This window comes from Nuphar pumila, chromosome 17 (assembly GCF_984573655.1).
Source record: "Nuphar pumila chromosome 17, dmNupPumi1.hap1.1, whole genome shotgun sequence".
NCBI classification, from domain to species: domain Eukaryota; kingdom Viridiplantae; phylum Streptophyta; class Magnoliopsida; order Nymphaeales; family Nymphaeaceae; genus Nuphar; species Nuphar pumila.
The window spans coordinates 15229766-15248262 of record NC_143265.1 but is presented as its reverse complement, the minus strand read 5'-3'; positions in this window follow the sequence as shown (position 1 = coordinate 15248262).

The following is an 18497-nucleotide window of genomic DNA, read 5'->3' as shown; positions in this document are numbered from 1 at the left end:
TGATAGGACAGAGGCAGGATCACAATACGATGATGATGCCAACACGAACTAGATGAACCAGGTCGCAGGAAGGCATGTGCTCTATTACCGTAAACGAGTTCATTCAAGTACATAAGATACAATAGTTTACGGGGTTCGAAGCAGGATGAGTCTATGCCCACGACCCAACAATTTTCTCTCTCTATATCTCTACCTTTTTAAGAGCTGAGAGGTTCCCAACTTATATAGAATTGTTTTGAGTTACATGCTTTTGGGGAACCCAGAGTCCCAAAACGATTCAATTTTGGTTTTATCACATCCACATTAAGAATCCTAACAGGTGACTTTTTCTCCATCTTGAGGTTGCTTCACACGTGATATCTCAATAGGAGTTCTCATTTGGATCATTTCATTAGTGACGTCTTGCCCAGATGGGATTTTCTTCTCATTAATCACAAGGTTTGGTAATTATCTCATTTTCAATAGGGCTCTTCACATTTGAGCTGTGGATCACTATCCTGATCGTGATCTGAGTCTTCCTTAACAGGCACCAATGATGCGCGCTAACAGACTTGTGAAGAGGGAGCCCCAAATACATTGTAGGAAGAGTGTCGATCCTACATCCGAACAAATAAGCAGCAGTGGTGACTGCGATGTGGTCTGTATTGAAAAGAAAATTCTCGCTCCTAGTCTCATTTATACGCATCCCTGACATGAACGCAAATGCCTTAATAATGCAAAGAAATCTGGTCATTTGTTCGGTGGCGTTCCCGAAGATAACTGTCATAAGCAAACATGAGCAACCTGAAATCAAATCCATGGAAGCACATAGGGGTTAGAAATCCAACTTCACAGCTTCCCTGAATAGTATGTTAAAGTCCCTCAATGGCCAAATCAAAGAGAAGGGGCAAAATTTTGACCATTAAAAAAAAACTCAGTTTTGAGTTCAGGCTAGGCCTGCTAAAAAACAAAAGAATTTGAACTCAAGTCTTACTAAACCAAACTCGAGCAGTTCATGAGTTACCCAGATCGATGCCCCCCCCTTTAGCCATTTCATGCTATGTTAGGAGTGCACATACCAGTTATGAGCCGTCTCATACCTTGTTGGTTCAATATAAATAATGCATAATGTCGAAAAACATGCTTTAAATTTTTTTTTATATATGTTGGCCTATCGAGTCCTCCACAAAGCTTAGACATATTTAAGGCAATTTGTTTCAAGTAGTTTTCATAGGAGATTGCTGAGGTGACATCTCTTCTGGTCCTTAATTTTCCCACCATGGTTGAAACATACCTCCAAACATCATACCTCCCTCCCCTCCCCACTCTTCCAAAAAAGAAGAAGAAAAAGCTATTTTAGGAAGACTGAGCTGGCAGGAGTTTCTAGAAATCTTCCTCATTTCTCATGAAAAGCCTCCTTCCATGGAAATGAAACAAATGGGGACATTGCAAAGAAATGACAACCAACCTGCTTGTGATAGACAAGACTAATTAACAAAGCAATATTGAGTTCAAGGTTGTGATTCTTTCTTGGGCATTTTAAAGAAATGACATCCAACCTGCTTGGGCAAATTCAATCCAGCTGGGCATGTTTGAAGATGCTGGATCGAACCCCACCTGGGGTTTACCTCGTAGGGGGCAGGTGCACAAAGCGGCCTGGTTTTTGGTGAGGGTTCCTTGCCATAAAAAAAAAGTTTACACACTATACTTCTTGCACACTTGCAGCCACAAGAAGCTTGCCCTGCCTATCGTTAGGGTTGAGTGGTGGGGTAGGGGTCTCCTACGCAGACCTCCTGGTTTTCATCATAGTAAGCTTTGAAAATTTGTATGATCATGTCTACTTGGTGGGGTAGGCGTCTCCTACGCAGACCTCCTGGTTTTCATCATAGTAAGCTTTGAAAATTTGTATGATCATGTCTACTTGGTACTGGGCTACCTGGAGGGAGCGAAACAATAGAACTTTTCAAGACACTACATCTAACCAGTTCACAGATTAGTATTAACGAGCGGTTTTCATATGGTCTGTCGCCAGTGGAAAGATAAATCTTGGGACTTGTTGGCTCCTCTTTTTTAATGTAACCCACAACTGTTGAACTCGCTTATGGTCGACTTCTCTTCGACCAATTTTTCTGTATGACAGATTTTTGCTGATGAAATGAAACGTTAATCTTTACCTTCAAAAAAAAAATTCAACAGCCTCCCAATGTAGCCAAGATTTCATGACTTGAAATCATGTTCTTACATCAAAAACATTTTCTGAAGCCTGATCCTTAGCAGATAGACTAAGCTGAATATATCTAAGGGTCAGATTGAGTAGATGCAAGTTATGCCCATAATTTTCAGCTAGATAGGAGTAGGTACTCCAAGAGCATCCAGGTCAAACTACCAAAACCCTGTGGCACTTTCCCTCCCCATAGAAAACACACTTTGGCATCTTTCGTATGAAAACCCCTTCATATGATTTTCCTTTCCAATGTCCTAGTGCCTGCCACATGAAGGCTCCTTCACCAAGAAACAAACGTGCCTTACCAATGGGGGCTCCGTTTGTCTGGTAGGGGCAGCTAGTATATGTCACCTTGTGATATGACGTTGCAAGTTCAAATCCCAATGGTATCGTTGTATAACTGGCCAGGGGTCTGCCTTGTTGGGGTTTTCAGGTTTCGGTGGTGGATTTCCGACGAAGCCTCAATCGGCACCCCTGAGCAGTGGTGGCCCTGCGTAAAAACAGAAATAACACAGAGCACACGTACCTGATGCCGCCATTGGTGGAGCTGTTGTGCTCGTCGGAGATAGTCGTCGGAGTTTCTCTGCTTAGCCGAACTGCTGCCCTCCACGAGTACAGGCTTCCTGATGCATTCGGTGAGTAGACCTTCTTTTTCACTTCTGAGAAGTATCTGTATCAGGGTCGCTCATGATACCCTGTTTTTATAAGCATAGGGTGGGAACGATTTGCGTAACCGTTCCCCCTTATCTTATGCTGATTTATCGGCAGGATCATCCCTTATCGGGGATGTATCCACATTCTGGATAACCACCACGTTAATCGTGGTGGTTAATCCAACATTCTCCTACTTGATCCGACGATAAATCTTTTTAACCAGAAAACCTTATGGAAATAACTTGATGAATAGATTGGCCTTTATAATCTATTCTATAGGTCCTTAGTTGAATCTCTAATCCTTATGAGATTAACAACAACCATAATGAGATTCAAGAACTGAAAGTGATCACTTTATTTATATGCATATGTCAAAAAAGAGTTTAACAATCCCATCCTCATTACATGTTAGGAATATAATCCTGGTGCTAGCCCTTTAGTAAGAGGATCAACGATCATCTCTTTGGTACCAATATTAAAAATATGTACTAAATGATTCTCCGTCCTTTCTTTAACAACAAAATACTTCAATTCCATATGCTTGCATGACGTAGTACTTTTGTTGTTGTTCGAAAAGGACATCGCAACTTCATTATCACAGTAGACCTTCAGTGGCTTCCCAATGGAATTGATGACCTTTAACTGTGATATGAAGTTCTTTAACCATATAGCCTGCGAAGTAGTCTCGTACAATACTATGAATTCTGCCTCCATGGTGTGGGCAGCAGTGGTCGTCTGCTTTCCACTCCTCCAAGAGATCGCGCCCCCAGCAAGTAAGAAGACGTACCCAGTAGTAGACTTTCTACTATCAAGGCATCCTCCTAAATCTGCATCTGAGTAGCCAATGACCACGAGGTGATCAACTTTATGATACATTAACATATAGTCTTTTGTCCCATGTAAGTACTGCAAGACTTTCTTGGCAGCCTTTCAATGGGGTAAACCTGGGTTAGACTGAAATCTGCCAAGTACCCCTACTGCAAAAGAAATATCTGGTCGAGAACATGTCTGCGCGTACTGCAAGCTGCCAACAACTGATGCATATGGATAAGCACTCATCTGTGCTTTGTCAATATCGTTCTGTGGACAATCCTTTAGGCTCAGCTTATCACCTTTTGATATGGGTGTAGAACTAGGAGAATAATTCTCCATCCCATATCGCTTTAACACCTTTTCTATATAGGATCTTTGGGAGAGGCCTAGAAAACCTTTTTCTCGGTCTCAACGAATCTCAATGCCAAGAACGTAAGCAGCCTCACCCATATCTTTCATATCAAAATGTGATGCAAGAAACTGTTTTGTCTCTGACAGTAACTTTATATCATTGGTTTCAAGTAAGATATCATCCACATACAACATCAATATAATAAACTTACTCTCACTTTCCTTACGATATATACATTGATCAATAATGTTTTCTGTAAACCCGAAAGTCACAATGACTTGAAAAAATTTAATATACCATTGTCGGGAGGCCTGTTTAAGTCCATATATTGATTTTTTAAGCTTGCAAACCAAACGATCATTTTCAGAGAAACCAAGAGGTTGTTCCATGTATACCTCTTCATTCATATCCCCATTGAGGAACGTTGTTTTCACATCCATCTGATGTAGCTCTAAGTCATAATGAGCTACGAGGGCCAAAATTATCCTCATTGACTCCTTAGTTGAGACAGAAGAAAATGTCTCATTATAGTCAATGCCTTCCATCTGAGTGAATCCTTTAGCAACCAATCTTGCTTTATGTCTCTCTATGTTACCTTTGGAGTCCTTCTTGGTCTTAAAGACCCATTTACACCCTACGGGCTTTACTCCCTTAGGTAACGTGACAAGATCTCACACTTGATTTTTAGCCATAGAGTCTAACTCTTCTTTCATGGCTTCTATCTAGTGCGAAGATTGTTTGCTTTCAACAACTTTCATAAAAGTCAACGGGTTATCATCCATATCTATGAAATCACCAGGCTTCTGAAGGTACACCACATAATCAGGATGTATGGCAGATCTCCTAATCCTTGTGGATCTCCAAACAGGTCGTTCCTCAAGCTCAGATTGAACCTGATCATCCTGTTCGGGCTCTTTTGCATTATCCACAATAGGTTCACTTTGGATTTATGCATTAACAATCGAATGATCAACCACACTATCATTAGGAATAACAATGTGGTATCTTTCGATGTTTTCCTTAACAGGTGACAAAACTGGATCTTGTTCTTCCTCAAAACCAAGGCTTTGAAGTGCACTTAATCCTACTGAACCATCTTTTAGGAATTTAGCCTTATCTGTTTCAACAATCTGTGGTGAATGAGATGGGCAATAAAACTTGTACCCTTTTGATCTTTCTGGATAACCAATGAAATATCCATTGGTCGTTCTTGGATCAAAGGCTTTAATGTGGGGGTTATACAGTTTAGCCTCTGCAGGACATCCTCATATGTGCATATAAGACAGTGATGGTTTCCTACCTGTCCACAGCTCATAAGGAGTTTAGGCACAGATTTCGTAGGAACCTTATTCAAAATATGCACAGCAGTCTTTAAGGCTTCACCCCACAACTTTATGGGAAGGGTTGAATAATTCAACATTGCTCTGACCATTTCCTTAAGTGTACGATTTCTCCTTTCACCTACACTATTCTGATAGGCACTACCAGGCATGGTATATTGAGGCACAATGCCTTCTTCTTTGAGAACTCGTGTTAATGGTTCTTCCCTTTGCCCCATCTCAGTAAACCTACCATAATATTCGCCACCTCTATCAGACCTGACTATCTTAATAACTTTATCGATTTGTTTCTCTATTTCTTTCTTAAATTCTTTAAACATCTGAAAAACATCAGATTTTTCGAAAATCAAATAGAGATACATATACCGAGAATAGTCATCAATAAAGGTGACAAAATATTTTTCGCCTGTGTAACAGGGGGAAAACGGTCCACATACATCTGTATGGACTATTTCTAATATCTCACTACTGCGTTTGACACCCTCTTTATATGTGTTTGTATGCTTAGCCTTTATGCAATCAACACATGGGTCATTGTCAGTAAAATTTAGAGATTGCAAGATCCCTTCATTTACAAGTCTCTTTATTCTCTTTTCAGAGATATGACCCAACCTTCGATGCCAAAGCATGTAAGATTTATCATTCGTCATGCTACGTTTATTTTCAACTAATGCGTATTCAGAAGTCAAAGACTTCTAAGTTTGGATATTCACATTCAATCTATATAAACCATCATAAACTGATGCAGAACCAATTTTAATTGAATTTCTAAATATGAACAATTTAAAATTTTCAAACTTAAAACAATATCCAAATTTATCCAACTTTGAAATTGAAATTAAGTTTCTACTATATGATGGAATATAAAAGACATCATGAAGATCTAAAACTACGCCTGTATCCAGAGTAATCCTGCAGGTTCTAACACCCTTCACATGTGAACACATCTTGTTTCCCGAATAGATGCTCTTCTCATGCATTGTTGGTTCCCTTCTGCTCAAGAACAACTGTAGACAGTTGGAAATAGGAACAGTAGCACTAGAATCAATCCACCATCTATTTTCAGGAATATGTAATAAATTACATTCATGAGAAACTAATGACAAATTACCTCTCTTTTCCAACCACTTATTATACTGTATGCAATTTGCCTTCATGTATCCCTTCTTCTTGCAAAAGAAGCACTTTATGGGAGCAGAATTGGATTGCTTGTCTTGGAATGACTTATCCCCAGTTGGCTTCTTCCTAGCATTTCTCTTAAATGCATTCTTTCTTGGTTGTACCTTGAACGTATGAGAAGCCATATGTGCACTCTGCACCTTCTCACCTTTCATCCTCTCTTCTTCTTCAACACACTTGGATATAAGTTCATTGAACGTCCATTCATCATTATGTGTGTTGTACGAGATTTTGAAAGGTTTGTATTCCAAGGGTAAGGATGTTAGAACTAAATGCACTAGGAAAGAATCAGAGATGGTGAGCTTCATGTCATTCAGCTGAGATGCTATGTTCCTCATCTCCAAAATATGTTGGCGAATGTTTCCCCCTACAGTATATTTCATAGATATGAGTTTTGACATCGGGGCACTGGCTCTGGCCTTGTTTGAACTCACAAACTGTGCCTCAATGGCATTCATGAATTCCCTCACTGTTTTGCATTGTGGGATAGCACTACGAATGTTCTTAGCTACTTTAGATTGCAAAAGCAACAAACTAAGTCTATTTGAGCACTCCCACTTCTCAAAAGCAATCTTTTGATCAGTAGTGCTCTGACCAGTGAGGATCGCGGGTTCATCTATCCTTAGGGTCAGATCTAGATCCATATACCCTAATGCAAAAAGATCAGTTTCTTTTCAATCACTAAAATTGAATCCATCTAGAAAAAGTATAGAGCTTGAGCCATCTAAAATCACAGAATTAAAAACTGCATGACAAAAGACACGTATCAAGAAGTATTCATACAAGACTAAACTTTAATGGAAAAAGCAAAAGAATAAAGGCCCTTGATATACTTCTTTCCAGGCGAGTGAAGGGGGTCATCAAAGTCCTACTTTGGTAAGAGCTCCAACACGCGAAACCACTTCGCCTACCGACCATGTTCGGTAAAACTAAGGTTCTTGTGAAGTTAGACCATCAACACAAGATACCTTTGGATACTCATGTGTGATGTATCTCAACACATTTACCTTATTCTACCCTACTTAAATTCCAAACACGATAAAACTACCTTTGGGTCGTCTATCATTTCATGAATCTAAGTACAATGTGCATATCGACTTAAACTGTATGATAGTAAAAAAAAATCATTGATGACTTACGTGTATTCAATCACTTTGGTGACATGAAAACATTGAGTCATCTAACTATCCTTAATGCCAATATGCAAAATAATATCTTAAAATGGTCCATAAACGGAATGGACCAGTCATATGACCTTCAAAATGGTTCGAAAACTGAATGAACCTGTCATATGTATCACGAGCCGGTCTTAAAGCACTCTGAACCGGTCTGAAATTGCCTCGAACTAGTCATCCAAGGGTCCGAACCGGTTCTGAACCGGGTCAAGTATGGACAAAAGTTCATAAAAACCCTATAACTGTATGCCAAAATCCCTGCATTTTCTTATATTTAAGAAAACAAGGTCTTAGCATCTCGGAACCGGTGAGAAACTGGAAGGAACCGGTCAAAAACGGCTCTGAACCGGTCCTGAAAGGGGACCGAATCAGTCCCTGATCCGGTTTAGGCCAAATAGTGCATGGACCCTACTGGATCTGGGTCAGACCCAACTGTGACCGGATCTGGGTCAGACCCGGTATAATCTGGATCCGGGTCGGACCCGATACTAACAGGATCCAGGTCGGACCCAGTACTAACCGGATCCATGTCGGCCCGGGGTTTACTGGATCCGGTCCAGACCCGGTACTGGCTGGATCCGGGTTGGACCCGGTAAGAACCGGATCCGGATCAGACCTGATATTATCTGGATCCAGGTCAGACCCAGTAATATCTGGATCCGGGTCGGACCCTGTAATATCTGGATCCGGGTCGGACCCGGTTGTAACTGAATCCGAGTCAGACCCGGTAATAAATTGGATTCGGCTTGGACCCGGTAATAAATTGGATCCGGGTCGGACTCGGTTGTAACCGAATCCGAGTCAGACCCGGTAATAAATTGGATTCAGCTCGGACCCGGTAATAAATTGGATCCGGGTCAGCCCGAGGTTTACTAGATCCGGGCCAGACCCGGTAATAACCGGATCCGGGTCTGACTCGGGGTTTACCAGATCCGGGTCGGACCCAGTCCGGTTCCACCCATTAAAAACACACGTAATGGGCACAAACAGAAAACCCGATTTTCTGAAAAGAGGGGTTTTTCCCTTCTTGCAGTCGGCGACCGATGTCGCCCGCCGGCGACCCACCGGCTACCAACGTCGCCTGTTGGTGACCCACGCAGGAGCCCTGACAGAGACGTACACCGGAGCTCTGCCGATGATGCACCACTGGCAAAAATTGCCGCCTAACACAGCCTGCTGCCCTAAAATAGGACGCCAGAGTGCCCTAGATATCGTACATCTCCGGATTCATCTTCGACGTCGGTGATACATCCGTCAAAAAAGCTCCAGTTTCCCGGCGATACAGCAGCCTTATGGCCTCAGGTAAAGAAAAACCCGAAAACCCTTTTTCTTTTTTTTGTCGCCCGACGGTGACAGTCGCCGGAAAAGGGGTATGTCGCCCAATGGCAACAGTTGCCGGAAACCTCGCAGCGGAAGGCGAGGTGTGGGCCCATAACCCATTGTTGGGGTTTTCAGGTTCCGGTGGTGGATTTCCGACGAAGCCTCAATCGGCACCCCTGAGCAGCGGTGACCCTGCGTAAAAACAGAAATAACGCATAGCACACGTACCTGATGCCACCATTGGTGGAGCTGTTGTGGTCGTCGGAGATGGTCACCGGAGTTTCTCTACTCAGTCGGATTGCTGCCCTCCACGAGCCCATGCTTCCGGATGCAGTCGGTGAGTATACCTTCTTTTTCACTTCTGGGAAGTATCTGTATCAGGGTCGCTCATGATACTCTGTTTTTATAAGCATAGGGTGGGAACGGTTTGCGTAATTGTTTCCCCTTATCTTATGCTGATTTATCGACAGGATCATCCCTTATCGGGGATGTATCCATATTCTGGATAACCACCACGTTAATCGTGGTGGTTAATCCAACATGCCTAACCCCAGCTTGACTATAAAAAAAGAAACAAACGTGCCTTGAGGAAACTATTCCTCCATCAACATTCAACATTAAGGTGAAAGGAATAAGAAATAGGGAAAATAACATTTAAGAGAGCTTGGGAAGTTTGTAATTGATTCTTTTTGCCCTTTCAAAGATGAAGGCTTTTATAATTGCTTAAGGAATAGCCATATTTTGTAATGATAAAGGCCAGAATTGTATGAAAAAATTAAGTTTGTGACCCACGAAGAATGATGGTCTTGTTTGTCATATATAGCATTTACTAAAATTTTGGTCTAATCAATTGGGGCTCCGCGTGGTTGATAGGAGCTGTCAGTGCACGTCTTCATGTGGTGGGACGTTGCAGGTTCAAAACCCAATGGTTGCAGTTGAATAACTGGTGGGGTCTGCCTAACCCCAGCTTGCCTTTTAAAAAAAAGTCTGTATACTGTCTAAGGCATCAAAATTTGAACCCATAATCACTGCTTTTATGTTTACATCAACATATGTAATTCTACATGAAATGAAACATTAGTACATGCGGTCCACCATTATATATCACGTGGCAGCAGTGATCTCCACTGGGATTACTCCAACCCAAGTTCCCTTTAATCATGATAAAAAAAAACTGGCCCATCCCTAGAAAGATGCTTCACTACTTGCCTTTTTGTCCACAGAGAAAGCTAAGGTTAGGCAGACCCCTAACAGTTATACAGCCATACCATTTGGGGTTTGAACTTGCAAAGTCCCAACACAAGGTGACATACACTAATTACTCCTGCCAGACAAGCGGAGCCCCCGGTGGTAGCTTCACTACTTTCTTACACAAATAGATCCATGCTCATTTTGCTAAAATATGCTTCATTCTTTTTTCCCCTTTTTCTTCATTTTTGAGTAGCAAAAATTCTTTGGCCACTTTCCAGCCACAAAGAGGAATGAAATTTGATTCCAATTCCGCTGAATCCTTGAAACCAAACAGAAAATAGGAATACTATTCTACTTCATATTAGGGAAGCCAATATATGGTTCAGACTAGATCCAGATCTGTACCATGTCCGACCTACATTTGACTAACGGGTAGATTGTCTCACCATAATCTGGCCTGGCTTTGTTCTTCAACCTGGATCGGCCATGGTCCCTCATAGTTTGAATGTTCTGTATATCGGATATAAGCAGTTCCCAATCTAAATCCACATCCAGCAACCGCATATACAGGTGAAACATACGCAGGTTTTATGCTATAAATCATAAATCTACTTGAGGGCATACTAGATTAGGATATTTATCCCTGATCTAACTTGGATCGTGGCTAACCCTACTCATCATATATCCTTTTTAAACTATTGACAAAGTGCTGATCTACTCATATTGAACACTTGAATCTTTGTTGGTTATTACATGTTTTCCAAATTCTCAATAGAATGAAGAAAATTAAGAAGGGGAAGATGAGGTGTATGGATTTTATTTTAGAATATATGGAGTGCACGCATATGCTTAGATAAATATTGGTGTAGATCCAAGCAGTTCATGCTGGCCATCAACCTATCAACAAGAACTAAAGATAGAAGGCATCAACATTCTTTAGTTATTTCAAGAAAGATGAAATGGCCCAAGTCAATCATGCTAAATCAGGTTTATGTATATTAAAGATGAAATTCTCTACCAAATGCCTTAAAATTTCAGCCAACTACCTTAGTGGGATTCTCTTAACGCAGCACTAGGGGTGGCAGTGGACTGGGGAAATCAAAACCCGTGTGGGGATGGAGGTGGGGACAAACTTACGTTTTTTCCTGCCCCGCTCCATTAGTAAAAATGCTAAAATACTCTTTAGTGATGGCAGTGGATCGAGGGGAAAAGGGGTCCTGCCTCACATCGTTTGCACTGGGAATGGAGGATATGAAACGGGGATGGAAGTTAAAATCAAAACCCGTGTGAAGGGATGAAGGTAGGAATAGAGGGCAGAATTTTTATACGGGGTGGGGGTGGAGACCTTGTCTCCCGCCCCGGTCCAGTGCCATCCCTACACAGCACTCACATCTTGACCTCCTTTTATTGATTATGATTTGCAAGATCTCGTGCATTTCTTGCTTTGTAATATTTATAATGTAAATCAATTGGGCACTATGTTACAAGGACACGATTTAGGGTCTCATGTAAAGGGGATGCAACACGACACTTAGACACTTACAAACATTAATTTTTTTTAATATTTAATAGTTTTCAATAAATTTTTAATTAATAGATAGATTTTACATATTAGATATCAGAAATATATTTTTATCGCTTATATAATACTATATTTGAGAATAGATCAGTAGGGTTATTTTGGAGAAGAATGATAGGGATAGAAATGACAGCACTACAATAACATTTGACGTAAAACTTTTACATCATTTTATCCTCCCTCTTTTTCTCTCACACACACTCTTTTTAAAGTGCCAATATTACTTTTTTTTTTCTCTTGAAGTCATTATTGCTGGCTTGGTCTTTGCTACGGGTGGGCTGGCTGGCCCCTCTTAATTATCACTAGAAATGGTTCATGTGATGTGGTGATGTATATGTTCTTTGATATTTCCAAGAGGGTAAAATTATCGAAAGATCCATAAATTTTAGTGACGTTTGAGATGTGAGTTAAGTTGGTTTAAGCTTAAATAGAGAGAGAGAGAGAGAGAGAGAGAGAGAGAGAGATGAAAACAGAAACTGAAACTCTTATCATTTTCTAATAAAGTTAAAGAGTATCATCAACATGGAATTCTAATTACTTGTAAGACTGTTTGTCAGACTTGAATTGAGACGGAAACACCATTTCTTTGTGTTACCAAAATATGGTTTTGTCAAAATGTAGTGTTATGAAGTTGCCAAAAACACTCTTTTGGATGGTGTTGGGGCTTCCAACTTCAATCCTAACACAGTGCTTTGACAACACACAGCAGAGAGCATGACAGCACGGGGACAAACCGCAACACACCACCAATTCAAGGCTCTCAAACAGAGCCTAAAAAGCTTTATTAAAAGAAAGTGCATGTCAGGCTTTCTGTTTACCATGTCCTAGCGGTTTCTGCATAAAAATGACAACATGTTGTCATTTTCAGTGTGAATTGGCCGATTTGTAGGCAGAAAATCGATACGATACTAACCTAAATTGGCTATTTTTTTATAAATATAAAATATTTAAAATTAATTTTAACATTATTTTAATGGTTTTAACATGTGTCAGATTGACATAGAATATTTTTAAATTATTTTAGCCAATTCAAAACAATTCACTTGAGAATCGGTAAAGGCTGATTCACCTGAATCTTTGGACAAACGATTAGATAGCCAATATGATTTTGACAACATCGATGGCAACAGCAGCGAACTGTGTCCCAGTTTGTGTATTTCATAAAATATTAAGGTCTTGTCAAAAAGATGGTTGAGTTCTTTTGTATGAATTTAGGAATGTTCAACAAATCGAAATTATCTAAGAAGTTTAGGTGTTAATTGATTAATTCTGTGGGTTAAACACTTTTTATGTTCATATAAAGAATTTAAACTTGGATGAATCCTTCATATAGCAGATCCCAAGAATTTTTTTTCTCTAAATCATGGCTACTAGCAGCATGGACTTGAGCTCATGATGCCTCGATCTGCCTTCCTGGTTAGGGGAGCCCGTGACTTGACACTTGTCATGAGCAGATCACAGTTCAAAACTCTATTGTGCCCATTGCTGGAAGGTCAAGGATTTTACCAACCAGAGCCCTGTCAATGTGCGGTCGATGATGGTTGTTTTTCTTTCGCTTAAAAGAAAAAACATGTACTTTAACAAATTCTCTCAAATCAGCATATTCACATGCATTAGAGATATATTGAACCAATAAAATGAGTGCATTTAAGGGGTTAGGATGCCCACTCATCAGAAAAAAGAAAAAGTTATATGATTAAGCCCCATTTGCCTCAATTTTCTGGGGTCAGCATATGGAGCCAAACACTTTCATGGTAAACACAAGCTGTCTTAAATGATAAGGATTATCCTTAAGAAAATGGACAAAGATTGAATGATTGCACATTCATAATAAGAAAATAATAACGTCCCTCTATTTTCTGCTGTGATGTATTAAGTCAATGCTTTTATATATATATATATATATATATATATATATATATATATATATATATATATATATATATATATATATATTTTGAGCACTCAATATTTTGTTTAATTCCCTTGACATTAATGTGTTGGCTTATTTTTTGAACCATGTTCCTGGTCAAAACTTTGTCTCTACTTCTAAACTTGGTCAGGCAACCCCCAAGTGGGGGTTGATTAAGTACTTGGTTAGATCTAGTGACGGAGTGGAGCTACATGCAATTCGAGTTCATAAGAGATTTATTTGGATTCATTTTAATTTAGGTTTTTTTTTGTGTTTATTAAATTTAAATATATTTTTAATGTATTAGATCCATTAAAGATTTGAAATAAACCTAGGGTATGTTGTGTTTTCTTATAAATAAATACTCATTATAAGAATCTTTCAAAAAAGTTGATTGGACTTAGACATATTATTTTATTTTTTTCATTAATAATTGCTTGTTTCCATTAATCTTGCTTTGGTACGGTAGAGCATAACTTAGTTGTTTCTTCATGAATCTGAAAATGAATTTGCATCAACTGGTATCAGAGCAAGACCTTGATCTTGCTCATGATGCTGTGAAATTAGCAGAGCAACTCTAAGGAGGCAAAAAAACCATGCATGAGTTATGTGAGAATTGTGTTGCATGAGATGAAAAAAGAATGCATGACATGATTCAAGAGTGTTTCCACAACAAGATTCTGGAACAAATAGATTAAAGATATGTTGCACTCAAATAGATGCTCACAAACCAAAACACATCCATCAAGTTCATGACAAAACGAAGTTATCGTCCTGCAACTCGAGAAGCAATACCAAGAACACAATTCAACTAGCAGCCAACATCATCTCTGGCATATTTGCAACACTGGCAATGACGGCAAGTGGTTTCTCAACCCACATGAGGGTGACCAAGTTGTTCACGAGGGTCGATGCACCAGAGCCCTTTGTCATAGTTGGTCATGTACCAATAGAGGAGCGACAAGGGGTGTCAAGCAAACAAGCACGTCTTTTGCTGGGAGCATAGCCAAGCAAAGCAGGTTATATGTTCCCCCCCCCCCCCCCCCGAACAGGGCCGGTACTGAGATCTCATGTTCGGGGCTTCCAAATAGCGCCACATATACGATCAAGACCGGCATGGTTCCCGATGACAGTCCGCATCATACTGCATCGTAATTTGGTGCCGCAACAAAGACTTAAGTACCCTTTACCGCCATTCGCTTTATCTTCCTTGAACGGACATAAATGCCCTCATTCTAGAAAACTGAACCGTCGGTTCGTGAAAAGGACAAAACTGCCCTCCATCGTTATCGCGCCAAAACCTTCCGCAGAGTTTGCGTATGTAGCAAGCGTTATTTTGTAGGATTCAAATAGTTCGAAACAATCCATTCTCGCTCTAAGCACTCTACCGGAGATTCTTTGCTTTCATCTGGAGTCGTCGGAGCATCCTTTTCCCTTTGTTCCAGAGCATCTGTTTCCGTCTTACCACTGCTTACTCTACAGTTAGAATATCCAAATTTCCATCGTTTCGGTGAGTTTCGTGTAAGGTTTCTTTCTTCAATCTGAACTTTGCTTCTTATACAACGATTTGTTTCTTATGAACCCAAATATTCTGACGATTTCTAATCATGATGATCGTGTAATGTGTTGTGCAGGTTACCAATGTCTGCGCCTCATCAGATTAGAGATACCCCGTCGTTCTATGGGTTGTCTATTAGAGAAGTGATCCGCCAGTCCCATCTATCTAAGGTGTTTGAAAGATACCAAAATATACTTAAGATTGAGAATGATAAAAATAGGGAAAAAGCCTTGGAATCGTATTATGCGGAGGATTATCCATCAGACATTGAGGCTGCGGACCAAATGAAGAACTCTGAAGAACGAAAGATGCAGAACAAGGATGACGAAGAGAAGGCAAAGGCAAGAAATATTGCTGAGAATTTGAAAAGAAGGCTGAGGATTGACGCACGGGTGAGGGAAAAGATGAAGAAGAATGAGGCGCAGTATAAAACTTATGTTCAATCTTTAGTGGATGAAACTGCGACACAATGTAAGAGGAGAGACTTGGAGTGCAGGGCAATGTTTAACAAGACATGGCTACTGAAGAAGAAGGAGGAGAGGCGAAGGCAAATGAATAAGGAGGAGGAAGAGAAGCAACAGAATAATCCTCAATATGAGGAAGAAAAGGAAAGGCGAATGAGGGAGAAGGAGTTTGAGGAAGCTAAGGAAATGCAAAGGCAGGAGAAGGAGAATGAGGAAAAGAAGAAAAGGCAACGGAAGGAGAAGGAGGAGGAAGAAGAAAAGGAAAGAGAAAGGAAGAAGCAGGAGGAAGAATTCCAGGAAAGAAGGAAACAAGAACTGGAAGAGAAAGAAAGGCGGCGGAAGGAGAAGGAGGAGGAAGGAAATGAAAGGGAAAGGAAGAAGCAGGAGGAGGAAGTGCAGGAAAGGTTAAGGAAGAAGCAGGAGAAAGAGGCGAAAAGAGAGAGAGAAAGGAAGCAGAAGGATGAGAAGAAAAAGCAGAGAGAAAGGAAGGAGAAGGAGGAGGAGGCGAAAAAGGAGAGAGAAAGGATGCAGGAGCAGAAAAGGGAGAGAGAAAGGAAGCAGAGGAAGAGGAGAAAAGGGAGAGAGAAAAGAAGGAGAAGAAGGAGGAGGAGAATAGGGAGAGAGAAAGGAAACAGAAGAAGGAGGAGGAGAAAAGGGAGAGAGAAATGAAGGAGAAGGAGGATGAGAAAAGGAAGGATAGAGAAAGGATGGAGAAGGAGGCCGAGAAAAGGAAGGCGAGAGAAAGGCATGCGATGGTGGAGCCGGTAGAGATGGAGCTTGAAAGTCAATTGGTGGCACTGAACCCACCAGAAAGTCTCAGGTTGGAGGGAGAACAGGAGAAAATAGCGACCAAGGTAAATATATTTGTTCTGTCTGTGAAGATTTAATAACATATTTAGCGATTTTGGTATAGCGATTACTGTGTTAGGTATTAATATGTATAGCGATTACTGTGATATTCTGTCTGCAACCAATATTATTTATAGTGGTTAGTAGAATAGTATTTATAAGTACAAATGGAACTAAATTACAATTGGTAGGAATAATATATTATTTTGTGTTACAGGGAGTTCACAGGAGAAGTAGAGCACCAGGTGAAAAGCTCAGAGGTCGGTGTCAATGACCTGTAGTTCTGTCGTGGTATGGTCAGCTGAGTGCATATCAGAAGGACCGATTACGAAATATGCACTTCGGTGGCCTTTTGGACCAGCAATATTTTGAAACTTGCTGGAATACCATGACCCACCTGGTAAATAAATGGAATGATAAGACGAACACATTCCAGTTTGATTCTTTTGAGATCACCATGACTCTAGAAGATGTGGCGAGGATCACTGGCCTTAAGTGCGATGGCAGTGCTGTCCTGTTACGGCATTCAAACTATAACGCAAGGGAGAAATGCACGGCCCTGTTAGGAATGTCGATGGACGAATGGAGTCAATGTATTTCTGGTGGAATAAATTTCACATCAATAAAGGTCTCATTTTTTCGTAATAAATGGGAAGGCCACTCCGCTACTTGTGCATCTGAAATAGCTGACCAAGAGTTGCGCGGCTTCCTTCTATATTTTTTTGGTCTTACATTATTTTCCGATTGTTCTGGTTCGAGAATAAGTTCCATGTGGCTGCAGTACCTGGCAGACTTAGACGAAGTAGACAACTATGCCTGGGGTGCCGCTATGCTCGCACACTTGTACAGTCAACTCCACCATGCGAGTAACGGTACGAAAACAGTTGGTGGATTTTGGCCATTTGTTCAGGTATTTGTTGATTACATACTTAGTAATTGTAGAACAATCTCATTGCAGGTTGTGGTGTTACTAATAATATTGTTTTTGTTAGGCCTGGGCGTTGGAACATATTATCCCATTGCGTCCTCGTTGTGGCCCTCCGATTTGTGGTTTTCCAAAGATCGGTCGTTGGGCTAGAATAAACGTCGCAGTTTATAATGCTAAGTCCATTTTAGATGGGCTGCAACTAAACGAGGTAAACATTCTAAAATTGTTTACAATCGCGACAGCATTTACCATTGAGTATTATAAATCGTTGTAATGTTCAGCATTCTTAAGTATCCATCGCTGCAGGATTGTCTTCCGTAGTACATATCATTGTTGCCATATCATGCGTAAATAAATGTTAATATATTTGTCATTCGTTATTAAAAAGAATTACCAATGTACAGGTTTTATGGAGACCTTATGGAGATGGGGAGGACGATAATGAAGACGTTGTTGCGGTGGCTGCTAGATTGTCTTATCGCGATTTGTGGATATTCTGCAATTTTGAAGCCGAGTTGCAGCAAGGTAGTCGAGCTCTTCTATAATCTGGCTTTGGGCAGTCTATCCCAAATAAGCCTTTGGAAGTGAGAAGGAAGATGAATAGTGGTGGTGGCAGGAACGTTAATTGGCTCGATCGCTACAAGGAGGAATTATTAAATTGTAACTCAGGTGGTTTGATCCCTTCTATTTCGAAACCACATGAAGGACGACAATTTGATCCCTTCTATTTCGAAAGGTATTGGGAACCAATGCGGCGAAATCGGAAGATTGAAAAAATTATGAACCCATGCATCCCAACTGCCCCTTCTCATGTTGCAGGCCAGCCTCTACAACCAAAACGTTGTCTCTCTCCGGTTACTACGACTGGTCCCTCAGTAACAAAGCGCGAGGAAGAGCGAACACTTGCACTAAAAGAGAACATTGTCTCTGCCGCAAGGTTTGAAGTTGTGGAGAGGGAGAATAAGAAATTAAGGGCAGAA